This window comes from Crotalus tigris, unplaced genomic scaffold (genome assembly GCF_016545835.1).
Source record: "Crotalus tigris isolate CLP2741 ecotype Arizona unplaced genomic scaffold, ASM1654583v1 scf7180000017841.2860490, whole genome shotgun sequence".
NCBI lineage: Eukaryota > Metazoa > Chordata > Lepidosauria > Squamata > Viperidae > Crotalus > Crotalus tigris.
In genome coordinates this window covers 2,127,534-2,152,278 of record NW_024096667.1, presented here as the reverse complement: position 1 = coordinate 2,152,278, position 24,745 = coordinate 2,127,534, and the positions used below count along the sequence as shown (strand labels likewise).

Genomic DNA, 24,745 nt, shown 5'->3' with positions numbered 1-24,745 from the left:
CCCGAAGTTCCCACCCCTGTCCACACATCTTAAAACAATCAAAAGTATCAATAACCAGTGTTGTTAGCTTTATCTACTTTTTCCATGTCTTTATGGATAGCTGAGTTCCAGGTGTTTTCTATCCTGTCATCATTTTCACATCTCAGATTCAGTAACAAATCCAAACCAAGGTGTCCTTGTCCTTAATGCAGCTAACCTTGTAACACTGAGAAGCCACATGAACCAACAAAGCTTTTTCTAGGGGACCAATGCAAGACCAGAAAAATAGCTACCAAAGAGCACCCACATACATTATATTCAGCTTTTCGGTGACTGGTAAAAGTTGCTACGCTCGCTAAACTGATGGAATAGTATCACAGCAGCATCCCTGAATTCACCATTTAAATAATAATAAATGGTGAAACAGTAGTAACTCCAAAGTGTGCCACTGCAATTGAGCTTCTGTAGAATGGCACAGCACAGGATTTTCTACTGTTGTAAAGTGGTTATCCACAAACTCCAGGCAGGTCCTTTGACTCTGAATGTGCTACAACTAAGCCAAAATAAATTAACTCAGTTGCCCAACAATCAATATTGTGAAAGTGCAAAAGAGGCAACCCAAAAACTAGGTATAAAGATGCTCCTAAGTCTTCTGAAAAAAGAAGAAATTATATATGTTGATTTTCTAAATTTAAAAATATCAAATCTTTCTGTTAGGGAAGGGGCTCCAATTGCTTAGTAATCCATTTTGCTGGTTTATTCTATAGCTTTGTAAAAATCTGAAATTTCCCTTTTAAACCAAAATAAACAGAATTGTACTTAGCACTTTATAATCAGTACAAAAGTTTTATACTGGCATTTTGAATCTGCAACAATGATATTACAATGGATATTACCTATATCTACTAGCCCGGGAAACTGAATTTCTATCTGTGCTTAAAAGTCATGCTGTAGAATGTCTTCATTGTAAAACAGAAAACAATAGCTAAGTGTTATAGATTTGCCATTGTTATTCCATGCAAGGGCAGAAACAGAATTAGAGGATTATTGTTTTGGGGGGCCTTTTTATGCCAGTTTATTTTAGGAGATTTTTACTTCAAATCTACAGACTATTTATGACCATCTATTTCCTGATAAGTGCATCACTTACTCTAAACCAATTGAACCTGTTACCAAACCATTTTAAAAGGTTGGTGTCCCAACCAGAACTGAAATGTAAAGTTAAAAATATTATCCGATTCAGTTAAAACATGTAGCTATATTTTTAATGGCTTGGCTGATGAACAATAAATTCAGCTGGTTGGGTTGAGTTGCTCTTTAAATATGCTCTGAAGAATGATGTAGTCATCACGGCTATGAAATTCACCAGCAGCTTCAGCTACTACATTGGGCCTCATCTACTTGAGAGGACAAAATGGCGGCAAGAAAAAAGTTGAATGCTTCTTGGAAAAAGGAATTGATATAAAGTTAAAACATAACCACTCCTGATACTGATGCATTTTACATTATTATATCAAGTATATACCAGCCTTTATTAATTGTAGAGCAAAGCAATTTACTTAATAGTTACCAAGTTTTTTGTCTTTACGCTTAACTCTGATTCCAAATGTACTTGCAAAACATTGAAAAAAACTATATATACTATATCATAACATATGTCACTGGGACTGCATATTTTTGAGGAAGTGCTAATTAAAATATTTGCAGATCTGGGAATAGAAAACTACATGTTTCATGGGACATTATCATGAATAAAATGGATGTCTTCAAACAATATGAAATGTCTTATTTAGCACTGTGAAAATTAAACTTTTAAAAAGCAATATGTATTAAGAGCATTGGCAAAAACACAACTAGCCACAGAATTTGTACCTCTATCAAGCAGAACCCATGTACATAGACCCATTGATTGTTCATTCACTAATGCTGCAGTCTTATCACATTTATCCAGAAGTGAACACTAATACTAACACAGTAGAACTTACTTATAAGAAAACATATTATCCACTGCCCTATTAAGGTACAAAACAAGTGATCTAACCCAACATCTCTCTAATGATGACACAAAGCAAGGTATTTACTTTATCCAGAGCACTGCTTTATTCAGTATAATAGTTACTACAGCTGCTATAGAAATTAAACATGACTAAACAAAAAGTATTCTTATTTTTACGTCTCTGACGTTACCGTTTGCATGAATTTAAACTAGGCTTAATGCCCAGGAAAGAGAAAGTAGAGAGTTCTTTTTCAAGCATTATTATCTTGCTCTATATTCCAACTTATTTGTGCAGAAAACTAAGATGTGGGGAAGGACATATCAAAATTTCAACTTAACAGCAAGAAAAATATCAGAAATCAAAATATTTAAATTCTTTGTGACAATTGATCACAATACAGTCCATTCTGCCTCTATAGAAGTTTCTTAAAACTTAAAAATAAAAATGCTAGAATTTTTAAGATTCATACAGTAACAGTGAAGCTAAAAATTAATGTATTATGCATATGATGGACTGTAACTTGTTGCAAGGATTAAGAATTCACATCTGTTAGGCTATATGTAACAAACTCTGGTTTGCAAAGGATTATTGCAGTTCAGCTATATTAATTTTCCTGAATACTGAAACTTAAAATCTATTCTTAAAGTAAGTAAAACCCATCCTTAACATTAGTTTGATCATTAGTGCTAAAAAAAAAACCCCAACAAAATGGAGGATATCAGCCAAGTCATGATTTAAAAATATATTTTCATTGATATAAAAATGTAGTAACAGTTTTATAAATATATTATCTCACTTGCATTAGATTTTGTTCACTGGCTGAATCTTGCAGACAAATACTGTATTCTTTGAAATGTAAGCTGTAAAATATTTATTAATTAAATTTATAAGCTATGGGATAAAACCACTAAAACAAACAATTAAAATACAGAATATATAATCCAAAAGAATATCTAGAGAAAAACAACAATCGATGAAACAATTGAATATCTCACAAGGATTCTATGAATCTGCATGTGGATTCTTTCGCTTTGTCTTGTATATAGTAGTATATAGGAGCTGGGAAATCCACCCAAACCATCTTTTTACATAAGCAATATGAACACTATTAAAGGTTCTTTTGTACTGTGTTAATGTTTTTACTCTGACAATTAACACTGAAAACTCATAAGACTCAAGTATGGTAAAACTCAGGCCTATCCTTGAATGTTATTTAGCAAAGATTTCACACAAAAGAAGGTGCAATATAATATACAAAAAAGGGAGGGAAATAAAAAAAGAGATACAGCAACTCACAGGTTTTTGCTTTCTTCCAAGCTCTTTTTTTTAATGTTACATTCACATAGAATTAATACACTTGTGGTGTTGAGACCTGCATCTAGAGCTTCTTTTCATTTTAATGTATAAAAATGAAAGTGTATTGTTGTGGAAAACAATCACCAGAGCTTCCTATACAATCAGTGCTATCTGGTGAGATCTTCAGATGAACTGCAGAAGGGCCAACATTCTTTTTCCATCATTTTTAAAATTATTTTTTTCAGATTTTCAATATACATTATATTCACTTGGGTTTTGAACTGACTAATTTATCTCATGCCTCTCCCTCTTCCATTGAGAGGCAGCAGATATATATTTGCCAGCATGCCATTCCATCTATTCTAGAGCACTTTTGGGTGTTGTTGCTGTTGTTTAAGGTAGACATTTTCTCTATAGAATCAGGACAAGTGCAAATATGGAGAAAGAGGGAACAAGCAAGGGTGAAATTTAGAAAACCAGAGAAAATAAGAAGTAGAGGCATAAATAATACTTTAAGTCAACCTTCCCAGAGCTTTGGACGGCATCATATTGGATAAAACTGTGTTAGATGCATCTAAACATTTAACATATTGCTTTATAAACTAAAGCCCTAAAGAAGGCAGCTCAGGAAGAGAAGAAAGCACAGGAGAAAGGGTTTTATTGAGCTCTACAGTTCAGTGAAAATTATTGGTATGATACTATTGTTTGCCCTGGTAAATAATGGCACCAAAAGTGACAAGGCTGCCATACCAAGTTCAATTTCTTTTCCCAGGTGAGTAAATCTTGAAATGGAAACGATTTCAATATCAATCATTATTATTCCTAGGTTCCCCCAACACACACACACACACACACACACACACACGCACACCGCTATCTTCCTTGGGGCTTTTAAAAGGATGGAAGGAAGGAAAGCTTTTTTTTTTCAGACAAGAAGTTAAATTTGGCCCTGATTCTGCCAGATGTTTGTTGCTCTATTTTCCTTCCCATATCTTGGATAATAAGTAAAATGCTTAGGTTTTAGTAAACACAGAGACTTCATTTTTCCAGTGCTACCACTTCTGTGTCTTCTCACTATTTCTGGACTTAGCAGGCCCTGCAACAATAACAACAACAACAACAACATTCAATAGTTTCCTATCTCAGAACTTTAGAGGCCAATCTTTCTAGACAAGAGAGCTAAATCTCAGTTATGCCAAATCTGCAGGGGTGAAAGATTTGTTCATAATCATCCCATTTAGCTTTGTTTGCATACAATTGCAAAGTAGGTAATTCTATTGACTAAAATGTGGCAGAAAAAAATGCAGATGAAAGAATAAATCTATTAAGCCTGGTATCTTCAGACTGCATTTCTAGTTGCTTGGGATCTTTTTCTTTAATGAGAAATTGTTTTACTAATTAGAAATAGAAAAGTTAAAGATCCCTAATACTAAATATTGAGGAATGGCAAATTTTAATAGATTATGTAAAGATCAGGTAAATGTTTTTGCCCAGCGAGAAATTGGAAAGCAAACAGATTTGCCTTCATAGTAGCTACCATGAAAAAAAAAAATGTTTATGCTAACTATTATTTCTTTTGGTGTTTTACAGCAGATTGTTTGCTTACAAATTACAATTATTTTATTTCAATTAAATAAAATAATTGCACCAGACATTTTTCCTTTATATACTCCTTTAACTTTTTTTTTTAAATGTGGTTTTTTTAAAAAAAAAAATACATTGTTTGAAGATCTAGAGTAGGGGTGTCAAACTCGCAATGTCACATGACATGTTGTAACGTATTGTGACTTTTTTTCCATTGCCAGCAATGAGTGGGCGCAGTTTCAGCATGACGCATCTGGCCTGCAGGCCAGCAGTTTGACACCCCCGATCTAGAGCAATAACCAATTAAAGAAATAGAACGATCCCAAACCAAGTTTTTAATTTAATGTATATTCGTAGTCTGTTTTTTCCAACCTCCTTTGTCTACTAAAACAATGGATAGACTTACAGCAGCAGACAATTAATTTACTCTATGCAGTTTTATAATACTATATTGTAAATAATGTAGCAAATAATGGATACCAAAAGGGAAGACATGGCTAATAATCATGGCTACAAATGTGGTTTTCAGACACACTAGGACAGAGTTCCCCAATCTTTTGGGCACCAGGGACCGATTAGATGGAGGGAGGTTTTTCCATGGACCAGATAGGGGGCATAGTTTTGTGTGCTCCCTGCATCCTGCAGATGGGCTTTGTTTGTTTGTGTGGACCAGTTGCTAGCATGCCACAGCCCAGTACTGATCCACAGAGTGGGGAGTTGAGGACCCCTGCACTAAGAACAAGTAGGTTTCTTTTTCTCCTTTGGAATAGTTATTCTAAATATATTGCTGCTTGTATTTTACTGTTACTATATTGCAAGATATTTTCATTACTATTTACTTGATGAATTAATATAATCATAAAGAGAAAAAAAGAAATGTTGATGGCCTTTTAAAAATTTCCAAAATCTGTATTAGGACAATAGCTGTAATGCCTCATTTTCAAAGATGTATTGTACATTGGGTGTGGGTGTGCTTACACATGTATACATACGCAACCACATTAATTTCATTTTTTAAAAAAAGTATAGATATTATCAAAGAATGCATTGCATTGCATGGTGGTTCAGATTTTTTGGCTGAGCCCATAACTGTGTCCTATATGGTAAAAATACTTACCTGAAAAAACAAACTGTTCTTTTTGACAAGGGCTGAGGGTAAATAATACAATATTGCAAATAAAACTGTTACTATGCCTATATTGCCAGATTTAATAAAATATAATAAATGTTTTAAATGCATGAAATTGTTTAATCTATAAAATAAGTTTTTATTTATTCCCAGCTCTGGAAAAACTTGTGCTCAAGGGTGTGAGAAAGGAAAGCATTTTACAGAATAAGAGAACAGCCACCACTAAAAAAAAAAATGCTACTTGCCCTTAAAGCTTTGTTCATATGAAAAAATATACATAGGGGGTTTCTCAGTGATTGTAGAATCTAATCAGGACTTAGGCCTTATTCCCATGACATTGATATCATCCTATCCATGATGATTGATATCATCAACCCAACTCATGATTGAGAAGGTGTAAGTGATACTTAGCTCCACTGATATTACACTAATGTTTTCCACTTTATTCTCACATCATCTAAGGCAGGGATCTTCAAACTTGGCCCTTTTATTACTTCAACTCCCAGAATTCCTCAGCCAGCTGATAGCTTTGACATCTTTACCTTCAATGCTAATAAAAGCAGGGTAGGGATTAACAGTGGGGACAACACATTTATTCTAGAAGAATTTGGGGCCAATTCCACTTCCTAATGGGGAAAATATCCATCATACATAATATAGTATACATATTAATGCTGGTTTGCTCTTTGCAAGTGATAAGCAGTTATGAGAATGAGGAAGTTCTTTGTTATATAAGTAAATAAGGATTTTTTTTTTGTCCCACTAGAATATTATTAAATGGCTTGTGCATAGAAGGCAATGGGGAGAAAGAACCCCTCCCCCCAAGATTAGGATCTAAAGAACCACACAAGTTGTCCATTGCTTCTGAGGCTCTCGTGAGTCCCCTTGCAAATGTTGCAAACCAAATTTGAAAGATCTTCAAAGAACATTGCAAGGTGATATGAGGCCTGCTCTTCAAAGGAAGGAATAATTAAAACAAAAACAAAAATAAAGTAACCATGCTTAAAATATCTCTACATTTTCCTATCACAGGCTACACTTTTAAGGCTTCTTTTCTGAATTATTCTGAATTCAAACCAACAAGGACTAGTAATTCTGAACGAACATGATTGTCCAGCTATAGCATGCCTGATTCCGAATGGATATGATTTATGATTTAGTTTTGCAAATGATTATATATAACTATTGATTTCGTATGCTATAATTACTAATTATAGATAATAATTTTCAGAAGTTTGTGCTGAGGAAAAACAAAAAGAATCCTGGGACTCTTTAATGCTCAATAAAGAGCAATTATTTTATATACATTTTGTGGATTAGAATTTGCTTTGTCTACTACTTCTGACAAAGCTTTTGCTTCCCAAAACTGATCTAGATTTGAAAATCCACAATACTCTATGTTTGTAGCATTATATATATATAATATGTAATTTAATATTAAGAGCAGTTCTATACCAAACTAAAATATATATCTTAACTTATATAAGGCTGCAGTAATTTGTACCTAGAATAAATCACACTGAAAAACTGAGCTGTGCCTACAAGTAAGCATACCCAATCTTGCTTTCTTAGTCAGTCCTGAAGTAGTAATTTCTGATTATGTCTTTCGGTAATCTGTAGGATAGTCAGCAAATATAGCAGGCCACTCCTCATTGCTTGAGATGTGATAAAAAGTAAGCAGAAATACATATTTTTCCCCTTCGTGTTTTCATCCCAAACTAACAGTTTTTGTCTGGGAATGAAACTGTGGCTCAGTTCCTACATAGGGCATCAAGTAGTGAAGGATGCATTATGTGTTTTCCAACCATCAGCTGAGGCTGGCTATGCCTAGTGAAATCAAGTCAAAAACATTTTAAAAGATATCTCCCCAAGTATTGATGGATTTTGAACATGTTTACTTTCATCCTGTTTTTGTATTTGTACTGCCCCCCTAAATATAAATCAATAAAAGGAAATATTTCATATGTCAAATTCTGCAATGTACTTCTATATTTCAGCTCATGTTTTCATGGCTTGAACCTCAGCTAATATTTTGTTCTTTTCCATCTTTCCTGATTAAAAAAAAAATCTGCAACATCTAACTTTTAGCCCACTTTGACACCTTTATTATTAGGTTAATCTTGCCATACTGGGGATTCTGTGACTTTTTTTTTTAATATGGCAACCCAATTACTCTTATGCATTAATAAACTGATTAACCATAAAGTACTATATGTCTTCTTTTCTAATCAACTAGTTGTATGTAAATAAATAAACAAACAAATAAATGTTTAAAAGGAATAACCTTGCTTAAAATCATGTTAAAGATATATTATACCTGAATTAATGTGAATTCTTTTTTTCTTCTGTTCCAACTGTACTAGATCTATGATTGTAAAAGTGGCCTATAATATATTTTGCACAGAGCGTGCAGAATTATTACTTAGAAATTTATGTAAGTATGTACGTATAAATGTATGTATGTACATGTGTTTACGTATGTACAAATCTACAGTAAGTCTGAACCTTATTTCACAGTGATCATACTACTGAAGATTGTAACAATCCCTGTGAGATTATATAAGAGACTCTTATCCTGGTTTATTTATTTGATGAATTATGGCCTGTTGCAGTAAAAAATACATGTTTATAGTTCTGAACACACCTTGAAGATTGGAAGAATCACTTATCTCATTTTTTCTTAGTCTCCAAATCCAAAGATGGCACTTAGGCATAGTAGCAATCCAGTTTCTTCTTTCCAAGTAAACATTATCACAATTAAAACTGGGCATCTATCTCTTGGGAGATGTGAACATGACTGCAATCAGCAAAGCATATGATATTTACAAGTCTGGTTCCTGAATTTATATATTCATGTCTCTTTTTCTAAAACAGCACTTAAGCACTCGGAGAGAAAGTTTATATATAAACATTTATCAAATATCATTGAAACCTCTAGATAAGAATCTATTAACACATCTCAAGCACACCTACCAGAATGGGTAAATTTTCTACCTGAAATGCCTGTAATTAATGATGTCGTTCATATATGATGCCCCCTACTTCTATCACACAAAGTTCTGCCCAGATTTTTTATCTTTCACTGTTGTTTGCAAAGGAGAATTTCTCAAATAAATTTAGACACCTGCTTAATCTAGTCTCCTATATCAAAGAGCCATCACCATATCTGTTGTCTGTCACTAAACTGGATTATAAGATTTTTTTTATGAATTATATACAGTTCAATGAAGCTGAAATAGAAAGAAATTGTATTATTTAAATAAGTAATTGCATTGTTTGAGACTAGTTGGAGTTCTAGTTGTGTTTATAACTAGAAATATAATGTAAAAGTGTTTCTTTAATGCAGAGGACGTCTGGTTAATTGTACTTGGTATCTGTATTTGGTATCTGTATTTGGTAAACAGAAAACACATCTCATTTCAGTTCTTTTACTTGTTTTCTACTCTGAAACTGGTCTTTTTTCTTTTTCTTTTTTTTCTAATTTCATTGGTCAAAATGAGAAAATTGCTATTCAGAAAGGAACAAGAAGATAGAAACAGTTCAGTATACTTCTTTTTCTTCGTATAATATTCTCTATCTTCTCTACCGTTCTAACTTCTCTATCTTCTCTACCGCTCTAACTACAGAGGTTCTAAACTAAGTACTAAGCAGATGTTCCAAATTTGTTGAGTTCCAAATCAAGATATGTCATCCAGTGTCATAGAAGTTCTTTCCACCTTGTCTAATCCAAAAAGCTGGTTAAGGATTTTAATATGAAGGGAATCAGGAAAATATTTGCAATAACGGGGTAATATTTCAACATTTTCTAATTCATTCATCTGCAATTTAATTTGAAGCAGTGTAGCTCTGATTATACCAAAGTAATTTTTCTATACTGTACATAAATCTGCACATGCATATTTTTGCAGGTGTTATTAAGCATGTTTTCAATAATGTTAGATAGCAATACAGTCGAGTAACATTGACATTGATTGCCACTGATTTCAATGAAAATTAAATTCTCCCATATAAATCCATTTCAAAGCCTGAAGTTCACCAAACTCTAGCAAATGCTTTCGGAAGGTGGACAAAGTTCTTGTGCAACACATGAAACATCCTTCCTGGATTGAAGTGAGGTGAGGAAGCTTCAGATCTTAAGAAATTAAATTTAAATCACTCCCTTGATCAGGGGTCTTCAAACCTGGCTCTTTTCTGACTTGTGGACTTCAACTCCCAGAATTCCTCAGCCAGCATACCTAGCTGAGGAATTCTGGGAGTTTAAGTCCACAAGTCATAAAAGGGCCAAGTTTGAAGACCGCTGCCGTAGACTGATGGATCGCTAATATGACAATTAATTCATTATAATGTACACTCTTACAATAACATTGATATGTTCCAAGTGCACTGAAGAGAGAGAAATTGTGCTAAGACTAAACAGAGTACAGACAACTTTATCCAATAAATATATAATTCCATTAGGATATAAATATTCTTCTCCCAGGCACAGTTCAGTATTATATTATTGGCCCTATGAGCTTTCTACTGTATACACATATTATATATAAATTTATTACACAAACTGTGACTACTAACATTGCACATGCGTGAATAATATTTGAGAGGAGTCATTACTGTCTATATGTTTCATAGCCTATGAAAAATATAAAGAAGTGGAAGAAGAAAAAATCTGAATGGCTCTTGTTGGGTGCTAGATATTTTAGGGGTTATCAGCAATTAGTTAGCAGATATTTATCTCGTGAAATATTATATGTGTCAACTCTACAATGAGCCTGGCTGCAGCCATCTTTCTCTTCATTCTAGGTTGCCACACAGGTTGGAGGGAGGTGTCTTGCCCAGGTGCTTCACATAATAATCTTCTGTCCCATGGGAACCAAGGTCATGCACTGCTTCCGCGATCAAGGACTGGTCATTATATTAGAAAGCCCATCAAATGAATGTATTGGTGAATGTAGTGATGGCATAGTTTTGTGGGTGGGACATTATACTTTGTAACTGGGAGTTTTTAGTGGGAATTTCAGACATGGTTTCACTTTTGATCGTGCTGATACTTTGTAACTAATAAACATGTTCTTTGAGGAATTTTCAAGCCTCGGAGTTCTGCTTTATTCATCTCTGTCTGTCGGAACCTTGACAATATGCTATTTCATCTACTGCCCTAAAAACTACTCAAAGACCATAACTACTGTTTTACCTAATAATGATTTGCCTAACTCTTAATTTTTTCTGACATTGTTAAAAGTGTAGAAAAAATATTCATCTTAATGTAAAACTGGCATCTTCTCTAACCAATGAAGCAACCATTCTTATATTAACTTTGTAAGTCCCAATCTCTAGTAAACAACACCCAAGACCAGACTGTTTATCTGCCTTGACTATTCTCATGAGAAATAAGGGAATTCATGTTGGATTGGATCTAAAGTCCATTTAATCCTGTGTTTTGCTCCCTAATATACCTCAAGTAGAAGTACAAGTGATACCTTGTGCTTTTCTGAAATTGGTACTAAGTGGCTTATGCTCTCCCCTTAATCCACTAGATTCATATATTTTAATTCTGCTTCCTAGTTTTCCTGCTTCATCATCTGATGAATGGAACACTTAGGAACCATAGCATAGAAACTGGGTGGCATAGAGATGACTGATGGACAGCCTTTTTCTTGTTTAAGGACAGACAGAACATGAGATAGTTTTTGAATCATGCCAAGAAGGAACAAAGTAAAATAAAGAGAAAAAGCAGAGAGAGGGGGAAGAAAAATAAAAATAAATAAGCATTCCAGGCCAAAGTTTAAGTCTATTAACTGTTGAAAGATTTTCAATATCATTGTCTTTCTTGGACTTGTGTTATACAAATCCATAAAATGATTGCCCAATAGGATATGGTACATAAAAACTAGGATGCAAAACTCTGTATCCCCTTTATCCTACGTCGTTCAACTAGTTAGATGACAAATGCTAAAATGTAGAAAAACTTTTTTTCCACTTATTTCATGTAATTTATTTTGACTCAAAAGTTTGCATTTCACAAACCATGGATTTTCTTAAGAATAATATATGTTTTCCAATGACTTTTCCACTACTCTTTCCCCCAACCACACTGGTGCTTCTTGGACAAACCCAACCCCCCTTTTTTTTCAAAGATGAAGGTCATAACAAACTGTAGGCTTTGTCACCCTTTCAGATGGGACACAGTTCAGAGAATGTTATCTAATACATGCCAAATAGAAACAAACATGTTACATAAGATGATGTACTCATGTCTAAATCATGTCAATAAAACACTTATTGTCATCTGGGCCATCTCTGAAAGCTACTTTGTTATAGTCAAGTTTTTTTATTATATCTATCATCTATGTATCTATCTATGTATCTATCTATGTATCTATCTATCTATCTATCTATCTATCTATCTATCTATCTATCTATTCTCAAGGTTCCACTTCATTCAACTAAAACACAACAAGCCTCATAGAAAGAGTACAATTGAGCAAAAATGCTATGTGATCAAAATAATATTGTGTGCAAGGAAAGAGGATTGCTGTCCCATTCAGTTTCAGTCCTTTGCAAGACCTTCTACCACAACCCAACAAAATAAAGGAGGTAGTTTGCTTAGCAACATTATAGCTGTCTCACCAGCTGAATTCTTTTTGCCTTCTCTCCTGTCTCTGAATGGCTTCCCATAATTCCAGGGGACAACAGTAATATACTACGGTCGCCATTTGTATCATAGATAAAAGCTAACTTCTATTTTTATGTTTTCATGAAACAATAGGGTTCTACAGAGAACATACAGAGACTTGTGGCACTTTCAGGAATCTGTGCAGCACACATGTCTCTTCCTACATATATTCTAAGCTGTACTTTGAGAAGCATTTGCTAGTCTAATACAATCATCAATCTTATGATGGTTAAGTCAGAGAAGATTAAGAAGAAAGGACCACTCAACAAACAAAAAGCTAAGGGACTACAAAAATCCAGCCCAGCTAAGGTCAAGACATTTTCTTGGTATTTATTTTTAATGCTACATACACTGAGGTGAGGTTAATAAATTACATGAGAACAGGGAAATAGCAATGTTATAGACAATGTTGCTATCATTAAGAATATTTTTAGAAAATGGTATGTGTGGCAATAGAAGAATAGAAGACTTTATAATATAATTAGACTTTTACAATGAAAGATATGATTTAGAATTAAGATAGCATTTTTTTCTCTTTTTTGATATGGGAAATATGAAGACAAGAGGAGGATTGATTTGAATAAAACTTTCAGCTATATAAATATAAGCAATATTGAGGAAATCATAATTGATACAGATACTTCAAATACTGATGGGAAATCAAACTTTAACAAGAGTACGAAAAACAGGATATTGATTAATGAATTGACATTATTGACTTATGAATTGATATATTGTTATTTGTATATTAGTAAAATATGATGAAGATGCTTATATCTAACTTTGTATACATTAACACAGGCATGTCAAACTCACGATGTCACGTGATATCGCACAATGTATCACGACTTTACCCATTGCCGGCAATGGGGTGGTCATGGTTTTGGCATGTCGCATCTGACCCGTGGGCCAGCAGTTTGACATGCCTGCATTAACAGTACCAAAAATTGTAATGGTGTAGTGAATGGAAAATGGAAAAAATATGGAGAAGAAGGGAGGTTCAGGGAAAAAATACTGGATTGTGTAGTATTGAACAGATTTATATTGAAAAAGTTAATGTTAAATATTTGAACTTAGACAACACTAAAGACTGTAATTTAAAAAAAATTATTAAAACTTTTATTTTAAAAAAAGAAAGAAAATGGTACGTGTGGCTAAGATTAACTTCTCAGAATGTCAGCCTTTAAGCCAAATTAGAGTTTTCTAAATTAAAATGACACAAAGGTATATTTGAGGTTTTAAACACTGGGGGGGGGAGGGCATTTGCTTTCCATAGGTTAAAAATGTTTATCTATCCATGGCCCTGATTTTCGGTGTTACAAACTATTATCTAAGTTATGGCCCTTTGTTTCTCCTTTGTTTCACCGTGAAAAAGCATTCCAGGTAAGGAGATTGTTTTAAAAGGCAATGCCATTGTAAATAGAGAAGCTCATTTAAGGCTTTATGGAGAGAATGAATACCCTATAATGGTTAGTGACAGAGCCAGATTGGGAACAGCGAGAGATTTTCCTTTGGACATAAACAGTCATTTAATGAATTTGGATCATTGACATGCCCACCATGCCAGGTTGTTATTATGGCAATAAAATGGAGAGGGAATGCTCAGGAATGGAAGAGTGGAATGAATATACTGATCACTTCCTTAGACTGCCAAGACCACTAGTCCTTCAAGTTGGTTTCTGCCTATACTGACAAGCAGCATCTCTCCATTCTTTTACTCTCCCACAGCCTTACTTGGGGATGTCAGTATGCTGCACAGAGGTGCATTCTGCATCCATTTTCCATACTACTGATCAACAGGTGTTCCAAAAGAATAACACTGTCTTTTCACCTCTGAACAGATTAACCAGAACCAATCACATGATGGTATATTTCAAAAGATCCAACTACATTGTTTTCCTACTCAAGGAAACAGTTTCCCTTTTCAATATTCAATTGCGTGAATATTAATAGTCTAATGTACAAGAAAAAAGAAAATAACAGGAACAAGGTTTTTCTTTCCCCCCTTTTATCAGTCATATAAATTCCAAAACAGAATGTATACTGTGATAGCAAAATAAGACTTTTCCCTTTCCCAGTCTGGTATATATTAAAGGAATGGACCAATTTCATTTTGTTGACTCTTAATTTAATTCTTGACAAAAGTTAATTGTTCAGAGAGGAAACGTGTGGTAAATTTTACTTGAGAGGGCTGCCCTGGGATGATTTTCTTCACCCATGTCATTAGAAAACATCATGTCAACATCCATTGCCATACCATATTGAAGGACATAAAACAAGAAGTAGCTAAATTGATTTTTGGAGGGCAAAAACCTGCCCTCTTCATGGGAGAAAAATTCTCTTCCTGGTGGATACACTAATAATAATCTAATACAAACTTATTCAAAACTACCAAAATGCCAAAGAAGAGCTTTCTATGAAGAAAATGGTAGACTATAAATTTGAGCTATGCAATAATATGTGCCAAGACATTATCTCATATATTATATTGTCCACATACTCTCTCTCTCTCTCTCTCTCTGTATAGTATATATATATATAATTTGCTGATACTTTATTTAAACTTATATATGTATGTCAGTGATTACATGACCGCAGTAGATGCCATAAGCTAAATAAAAACAAAATCCTAAGAGATTGGGGAAATGGAAATACTTATACATGTTCAAATGAAATGGCTTATAATTATAAGTTATACTTATAATTATATGAGTATAACTAATAAAGAAAAGAGGTTTATTACTTAATTAAAAAAAAATCCTGAAATTTAACATTGTGATTTTTATGAACTGATTAAGATAACACTGATGGCCATTTTAAAGAACGAGTGTAGTTCCAGCTTTAATTTATACAAAACCAGGCTGGGACCTCATGAAACTATATGAAAGGACCATTGTTTTGCTATGCTACAGAAATAGTTTGTTGCTGTTATCATTTAAAAACAAGGTTCCTGTCCTACATTTTCTATATTTCTTTATAATTCTATAATTTATCTCAAATATAAAATCTGGCTTCAGAGCTCTTTGCATGACTCTGATTTGATAATTTAAATGACGGATCTTGGTGCTGCCTGAACTTGTTTCCTTGTAAACTAGGTAACATCATCGGTGCTAGTCAGGACCCCTCATTTCAACCCTGAGCTACGAATATTCTCCTTTATTGATAATTTAAAGTGAAAAACAAGTTACTGGAAGGGCCTCAACTATATTTAATTTAGAGGATCTCTTTTATATCAATGTATTGCACCTACCTGTTGACATACATACTGTAATGACAAATATAAATCAAATAATAAACCTTCTTCCTAACCTTATATGATATATAAAGTTTGGATATATCTATAACTTTAAAAGAAATCATATTTTAAAAATCCAAGATATTTTTTTTCTTTTAAAAATCGTAATTTTTCTTTAACCAAAATTTTCTTAGTCTGTTTTTCAGTCCTCTGCATCCAAATACTGTACAATCTGTACTAACATATGAATTTTAAAATGCCCTATTTTGCTACCACTAATGGGGCCTAATTTTTGTCCCCAGCAATATCACTGTGCAGCATCTTAAAAATAATGGTTTGAAGAAACAACAAAAACAGAAGTCCTGATTTAACCAAACTAATCCTAACCAAGTAGATGATACTAGAGACAACTACTAAAGATATTTAAAGATTGTTGTTGATGCTTTATCTTACACTGGGGAAAAAAGCTTGCTTTTTTTTTTTCTCTTCCCAAGTGAGTCAGCAGAAAAGTGTGTGACATTTCTTACGATGGGAACCGCTAGTGAGGAAATAGGGGTGCACAGTTTGTAAAGTGGCAACTTGGCCCTCCCTAAAGAAGTGATATTAATTGTAAGAAGGATTGTAAGATCTCTCTTCACTCCAATGAGCTTGCAGTTCTGTTAAAGAAAAGGGAAATTACCTATATATGGGAATGCAACTACTTCTGATTTTAATAGTGTAAACTATGTGAGAGATTCAAAATGTGAAACACAGAATTTACTGTGCATTTATACAGAGTGTGCTTGGACACTCATGTACATTAATTAGTTTTCTTATTGGACAAAGGGGAATAGAAATTAGATAGCTATAGTTTCATGGGACATACTCACTGTCATTTTTAAAAGAATCAGATATGAGAAATCTGCACTTTTGAATTATAAAACATTCAGTGGGAATATAGAGGTGCTGAAAACCTCAAAATAAAAAACAAAACCACAATGACTTTTGAGCTAATTCCCAGATTTTCAAGAATAATACATTTAATATGTTGAAGTTTATAATTCATCAGTTCAGTTTATTTCCAGGTAAACCAGAAGCCACTATAACACAAATCAGCTTCTTGGTGTTGCCTTAAAGCAAAGGAGGAATTAGGACTGGCCTACAGAAATTATTGAATGAGTGAAATGAGAACTGAACAAGGATGGAGTTAGGGGTCTGATAAGAAATTAGGATACAAGAATTTGTCAGCACTGATAAGGTTATAAATCTCCCTCAACCAAGGTGAAATAAATATGCATCTTTCGGTCAGTAGATTTGCTAAGAAATATATTCATCACAGCTGGATAGATTTATAATCCTGCTTCAGTCTGTATCAAATTCAAGGGAAACCTATTCTTTTGGTATGCTTAATGCTTATTGTCAAAGTGTACCTCTCTTTTTTTGAAGCACTTTTTCATAGATAGAGAAAGATTGATGATAGGAATTTCTTGAAATAAATAAAGTGGTATTTTGTCAGATAAAAAAGTGTAAAATGCTTGAAGGGAAAAACAGCTCAAAGTGAGCAAAACAATGCAATAGAGAGAAGACAGAAAATGGCATTTGATTACGTATACCATTAAGGAGAATGGTGGTGAGGAAGCAAACCTACAACTGATGGGAAAACAACTACATATTGTTTTAGATATATCTGTTTGTGCTTTACGTCATGCTAAAACAAGAAAGAAATTGTATTTCCTAAATTATTTGAAGTTTTATCCTGAAACAGGTTTCACTGTGGATAATGGGCCTTTCTCCCAAGTAAGAAATGTCACTTTAATTTTATTGAGATTAAGCCCTTACCTTTATTATCAAATTCCCTCATAGTGCCAATATAAAAATAAATATCAAAACAACAAAAGATTTATAGCATGTCAAATGTAAGTTTCTAAGGGGCCCACAAAGTTCAGTGTTATTTCTCCTGCTGAAAACTCATATAGTTCACCAGCATGAATGTGGTTAGCTAGGGTAAAAGAATATTCTAAAGATATTTATTCAATGCAATATTTTCCACATTTCTCTACCAAAAATAATCTGCATGGTTGATATTCTGCCTGTCTTAAATCAAGGTTGCAGTCCTATGAAATGTACTTGGGAATAACTCTCATTCAGATCAGACTGACTTATTTCCAAGAAACTGTGAATAGAATTGGTATTGCGTAGCATGGTATTTCTATATATAAATATATAAACAATATTTTTATCACAATAGCAGATGATGTTAAGTACTGCCAAGTCTAAGCCTTTCACACTGTAAAAAAAAAAAAAAACATGGCCCAAGAAAATGTAATAAATAGCAACATATTTGCAATGCCCACCAGACTATAATAGCATTTTTTTGAAAAACATTCTGCTACGTTATCAGAAATTGTGCATTATAAGATAATAATTTCCTATGCAATTAAAGGCCAAGGTACAATGACAGCAATGGGCTCTAATATAAGAGATCCTGAAAAACTTTTACTTTAAGTCGGAGAATCCCAAATGTAGCCATCTTACATATACTTTAGGGTTAAATATTCAATTAAAGCTACTTATAAACTGATAAATTAAGTGATCATTTCTCATTCTGTTTATTTTTAACAGACCAATAAAACAAAGTGAATCTTCCTCTTTTTTAAAAAAAATGATTGTATGTATATGAAAGCAGGTCAATATCTTCCTGCTATAAATGGATTAAATTTAGTTTGCTATATGAACAACATTCCAAACTTCTCTAGATTTTAACATAAACTGTGACATTTCTGAAGATATTGACCCAGCTACAATTTGCTTCTAAGTGAGATTCAAGGAAAAATAAGTCTTCCTAGATTTTCTTTGTTTCAGGTAAAAAGCTTCTAATCACTGCTTAACCATGGTCTTGAAGCTATATAGAGGTCAGCAGATAACAGAGTCCCTTCGTGGTGTAACTATATTCATGGCTGCAATCTTGTCCAGTTACAATTTGAACACAGCTGGGTTACAGTTCAAAAATACTGTATACTCTAATAATATAATATCTACAAGCAGTATTGCATCTTCTTATGGACAGAAAACCAACAATTAGGCCAATGTTTGGGCCTAATTTTCTTCCTCTATGATAACAAGCGAACTCACAGACTTAGGAAGGCTATTTAAACTGCAATTGAACAATAAATTATTTTACTCCTGGGTTAGATCTTTTGTTGTCAAACCACTGACCAGTCTGGGGATAGGAGTTACTGTAAATGGAAATCATGATGTACGTTAATAGTTTAGATTTCTCTGCCCCCTCTCCCTGTCCATGTATATGTGAATCCTAGTCAGTTCAGTCTCTAGAAAATCCTCTTCCATTAAGGTTGCATCTTGAGTAAACTTTTAATCCCTAGAGAGTGGGCCCATTCAAATGGTGATGTAGCAAGAGGATTTCAAGGTAAGAGGGTCCAAACCTTTTATTTTGGACCACAGGTCAATGGGATTAGCTAATCCATAAACACCTTTATCTGCACAGTTCTTAAACAAATATAGAAAGTTGGGCTTAACCTAGGCACCGAACAAGTTATTTCTACTGAAAAGCATGTTTTACAGGCGCAAGAAATTGAGAAAGCCTTATCGTTTGTTTTTTTTCCAGAAGCACAGGCTTCCCTAGCTAATTAAACTGCTCATTTTATTTCCATTTGCAGAAGGCCAAATAAAGACTGACCATCTCCTTCTGCTTGATTTTTATCTAGTTAATCTAGATAATCTAGTTTATCTATCTAGTTGTTCATTCTGCTGAATAAGTCAATAAGTATATTTGGGGATTATGGGAAATATTCTTTAGCCTAACATCCTAGCATATTTAAAGGCCTTTTGAAAAAAAACTGGGATTGGAAAAACTTTCCTTTAGGAAAGAGCTGGGCAGGAAAGACAGGCATCTTTGCCGTGAATTTTAACTTCAAACGTGAGTTATATTTCTAAGGAATACAAAATGAATGCTGACCATTCTCAGTTGAACTTTAGCGACTGGCTTCGGGTTTGCAAGGCCAAGGGAGGATACAACGTGGATTCTGCTTCCTGCTGACATTTTTTTTTTTTTTGTCTGTGTTTTGGAAAGAACAAACTTGAAATTATGTCAGCATCCTGCCCCCTCCCCATTTCCATCTCCAAGATGGTTGAAAAAATAAATCATATCTTCAGTAAATTTGCTTATCGTGGGTTTTCTCTTCTTTTCCCAAAATCTTCAGGAAGCAAATAAACACCTTTACTTAAGGCCTAAATCCTACCGATGATCTACCATGAGCACAACCAAAAATGGCACAAGCCGGGCCTACCTAGTGAATCTCCTGATGGTTCCCTGTACTCTGCTCCAGGAATAATGGCGTTGATCAGAAGAGCAAATTACTATTTAGTGACCTTTGGTGGTAATTCAGTTCAGTCTGTTAGAGATTTTGTGGGAACATAGGCATCTTTCTCACCTGCATTCTCCCAACTTTGGTGAGTCCTCTTCGGCTCTCTTTCCTTGGAGATAAGATCTCTGTGAAAGGCCTCATTCAGGCCAAATGTAGGGGCCTCACCTGCAAGGAAGCACAATGTACTCTGCTTTAATGCTTACAGCTGTTGCTGCTGCCATACAGGATGGGGGGGTGGGGACAAGAGATTCTGTTGCAGGCTTCACAAAAGGGTATGGAGAAAAGGGTGGGAAGTATTAAGGCAGTCACCGGATGAGAAATATTGAATTCAAACTTCTTTCAGGATACATTGGGGCAAGGGAGGAGGGAATAACAAGAGGTGAAGTACATAAAGAATATTGAGAAAGACAGAGCCTATTTTTGTCCATTCCTTCCAAGACACCTTGAGTTTCTCTGAGAAGAGTTGACTTAGTTCGTTCAGACTCAGCTTAGCTTAACCTGCAGGCAGTTTGCCTTAGCTTTTGGTTATGTTTGGCAAGCATTTGAAATGGAAAGGTAGAGCGCTATGGTTTTAGATGGGGAAGGTCCAGAGGTGTCGTTGAGAAACAGAAGATTTTTTTTCCCCATCACTTTTCCCCTTGAAAACAAACAGTCCCCACAAGTGAGTGAGAACAGCACAAAGGTGAGCTATGCAGAATGATTAACAATTAGCCATTCCCCCACTCTTCCCTAGAAATGTGGGAAGGGGAGAAATTCAGCATCCCCCTATAATGCATCCCCAGCTTTTCCTTCAGCTTCTGTCTGCAAAAACATGAGACTTTTTAATTGGGAGAAAAGCTAAAAGAGGCTGAGGCCTTCTCTGTACTCCAGACGAGTGAGACTTACATCCCTGTTTATTCATTGGAGGAGAAACCCTGTATAAAACTATGCAATCAGGGGGAACACACCCAAACTGGGGAGCTTCTGAAGGGGCAAGGTAGATATTTTTGTTGCCCATCACCTCAGGCCTCTTAGGCAGCTGCTGTGTGTTGAGCAGAGATAGTGGAAAGCTACCCAAAAAGAGCAATCCCCTTCCAGATGCTACAAGCATACACAGAGAAAAACTGGGGGAGTGGACATAAAGGAAGCAAGAATTCAGGATCTGCTTTTGCCCTTTGGCATTTGGAGCTGAAAAGCAGCATTAAGATCCCCACAACTGCAGTAGTTTCTCCAGACTGGTATCAACAGTTGGCTGCCAATGTGAGAACTGAGAAGCCAAGGCAAGACATTAACCTTGGGTAGTTGGGCTTTTCTTTTCTTTCTTTTTTTTTTTTAAAGCATCTCTTCAGACACCTCTCTCCTTCCAGCTTGCCAAGGGTGGGATTCTTCTGCCACTGGGATACACCACACAAATACAGACCTATCTCTGCACTCCTCTCTTCCTCCCCCCCCCCTCTTTCTTTAGTACACTTTTCTCTTAAGAACTGCCAGGGGCTTTGCCCCTGCAGATGGGACCTGCTGCTGATGGGGAAGGAAGGCAAGGCTGGTTGGTGGGGCTGAAGGTTGTGTACGAAGGCAAAGATGCAAAAGGCAACCGCTGTGGGCAAAGGCAGGCTTGGCTGTGGAATGGAGTGGTCCTCGTGATGTAACCTTTCTCTATCTCCTTTGCTTAGGAGTCACGAATCTTGGCTTTGGGAGCGAGGAGGATGGGAAAGGAAGCTGAGCTGCCTTTTTTTTTTTTTTTTTTTGCTTTTCCCGGGCTTACCCGCTCACCTTTTAGTCGGCTTTTTACTCTTTTCCGACACCCCCCCAGGTTGTCAAATGGCCTTTTATCTCTGGAGAAGGAGCAGCCCTTAGCCTGGGCTGTGCCAATCGCCCCGATTCCACTGCAGCTTTCTCTCCTGAGCCAGAGGGAACTCCTGCCTTGAGCGGAGCACTTTCCCCTCTCTATTGGCTGGAAGAAGGGAGATCCTGAGAGTTGTCAATAGTTAGAGAAGGAGCCTTTGGAATATCTGGGTTCCCCCTCCTCCCCTCCTACCTTCCCTCCCAAGAAGGCTTTTGCAACCAATAGGCCCTTCGTTAGCGACAACCGAGCATTCCACTGGCACCTTGCAGTTCGCCCCTTCCCTCTCACTGGTCCGGTCTCCCGGCCGGAGCACTTCCCCCATTTGTCTTCCGAGGCGGGAGGGAGGGGGGGAACCATTAAGGGAAACCTCCCGCACCTTTCTGTCGGGTGGCCAGGACAAGGGGAAAGGGAAAGCAAGGCAAGCAAGCTCCTTCCAACTCCTCGCCGTGCGCTAGGTCTGACCAAGGGAAGGCGAGGCGCTTTCCTTGGCGCTAGGCAGCGGAGGCTGAGGCGGCTTCTTTCGCTCCCAGCCGCCTCGGTTGTGTTCTTCTTTGCGGGATCTGGCCTTTTTTTCTTTCTTTTTTTAAAACCAAGTCCAGGACCGCTCCGAGCTGGAAAAAGGGTGACCTGGGAGACCAGAGGATTACAAGTTGCCTAAAAAGGAGGTTGGAAGTGAAGCGGAGGAAGGATAAGGGGTCGCCTAATACCTGAGGCTCCCCTGGACCACGGCTGCTCCTCGTCTTTCCCCCCCCCCCCCACCCTATTATTTAGGGGGTGATCCCCATCATCTCCCAGCCACTGTCCTTTGGAAATCTCCCCCATTTTAAACCCAGACGACGCTCCTTGCCTTCGTCTACGGGAGGTCAAATGCACATCAGTTCCAATCCTGATCGGGTGGAAGGGGGGGGTGGGGTGTGAAACTCATCACACCCTTCAAGCGGGGAGGGTGGGGGCAGGGGGCGTCCTCCAAACTTTGCGAAAGTTTTTATTGCATTTTATTCGGCGATTAAAAAAAATAATAAAAAAGGCACCACCAAATTATCCACGGGGGGGGGGGGGAAGCGAGCAGAAGTCGATTCAGAAAGTTAAGCTCGGAAGGGATCGTAGGGACTGGGGCAAGCCGTTTAATCCTCGCGACACGCCCGCCCGCCCGCCCGCACACACACACACACACACACACACACACACACAGGACGGAGGGGTCCGTGGGGGTAGAGGAGAAAGCAAAGGGAAAGCCCAGAGTCTAGGTAAGTCCAAGTCTCGGCGGTCGCGCAGCTGCTGCTCCTTCGGCGAAAGCGCCCTCCGCGAATGCTTTTTGGGGTAAGGGCTTCCCGGCTAGGTACTTATATACAGCAAGCCCAGACCGCAAAAAGATTCGCGAAGGACAACGTCTCCGGTGGCTTCTACATTCATCCATCCGGCTGCCACCAAAGAGGAAAAAAAAAAACCGTGTGCATAGATCCAAGACGGCGGGTTGCTGATTTCTCAAGCACTTGTAGGGAACACCTTCCGCCCCACCGTCCATTCACTCACACACGCTCCATCCCCGCCGAGTACCTCGGCGAGCCCGAGCCGAGATACCAACTCAGGAGAGTAAGAGGAGGGGAAGGGAAGAAAGGAGGGGTGGAGTGGGGGGGATTGCTTGGCCCAGCCCTTCACATCCAGCCCCCTCCTTCGCTGTCCCCATGAAGGGGCCGAGAGCACTGGGTTGCAGGAGCAAGGGGCTCTGTGAGCCAGGCAGTTCCGAATGCGCTCCCCCCCACACCCCTCCACCGCTCTGCTCCCGAGCAGAGGGTCCAGCGCTGTGCACAGACGCTGCGTAAAGAGAAAACTCTCCCCCTGAGCCCTAAATAAATAGAGACGAGGCCCGCCGTTCATTGGTGCGAGCTAAAATCGTCACTCGCCAATCAGGTGGCGTCTTACTTTTTTTTTCTTTCTCTCCCTCTTTTTCCCCAAAGGGGAGGGGCAAAGGGAAAGAGAAGAAACATTTCCATGTCTAATTATTCAACAAACCTTAGATAAGACCACAGTCCATAGTGTTGCTATGCCTGTTAAGACTTCTTCCTCCCTGTTTGCCCCGGGGTTGAAGATGGGGGGTGGGTGGGTGGGTATCTTAGGATAGACTAGGGTTCCAGATGAAACAGCCGTAGGTCCTGATATCGAGTAGCAAGATTTAAAACTAAACACAACACAACCAAACGCACCCGAAGGACCAGCTTGGTGAGCCAAGTGGGCATGGTGAGGATAGTGATGAGGATGATGAAGGAGAAGAAAACCACAAGTAGAAAAGTTCAGATCCGTGAAGGTTCACCTGATTCCTTTTCACCGGATCTTTCCACCCAAGGAAAAGCCCTCTGGTGGAGGTCAACCAATGGCTGTAGCTGATCCATAAGACTGGCTATTGGAGATAAGGTCCCTCAGCATTGGGAGCGTGGCTAGTTCGAAGGGATGTACGTTTCATTCTCCCATCAGTGGCTTCTGAGCGTCTGTCCAACCCCCCAAAAAGCCCGAAGAAGGGGCACAGAAGTGGGCGGAATAAACGCCTTCCAAGCCAAAAGTTGCAGGAGATGGCATCGAACTAATTTCAAACACACACACACCCCTGCTGGGCACTGAACCCGCGCAAAGGTGCCTGGTCTACAGCAGTGAAAGGCAGCGGACAC

At 37.0% G+C, this 24,745-nt stretch overlaps 1 long non-coding RNA gene across 4 annotated transcripts in view; it reads right to left on the bottom strand.

The window, feature by feature from the left end:
- Positions 1-24,745, bottom strand: part of LOC120307964 — a 121,249-nt gene that overhangs the window by 78,217 nt on the left and 18,287 nt on the right. For 3 of the 4 annotated variants that reach the window (XR_005556711.1, XR_005556712.1, XR_005556710.1), the window contains one exon: positions 20,324-20,422. This is a non-coding gene — a long non-coding RNA (uncharacterized LOC120307964). Of the gene's footprint in view, positions 1-20,323; positions 22,816-24,745 lie in introns of those variants that run through there. The other variant, XR_005556709.1, reaches the window with a different exon arrangement.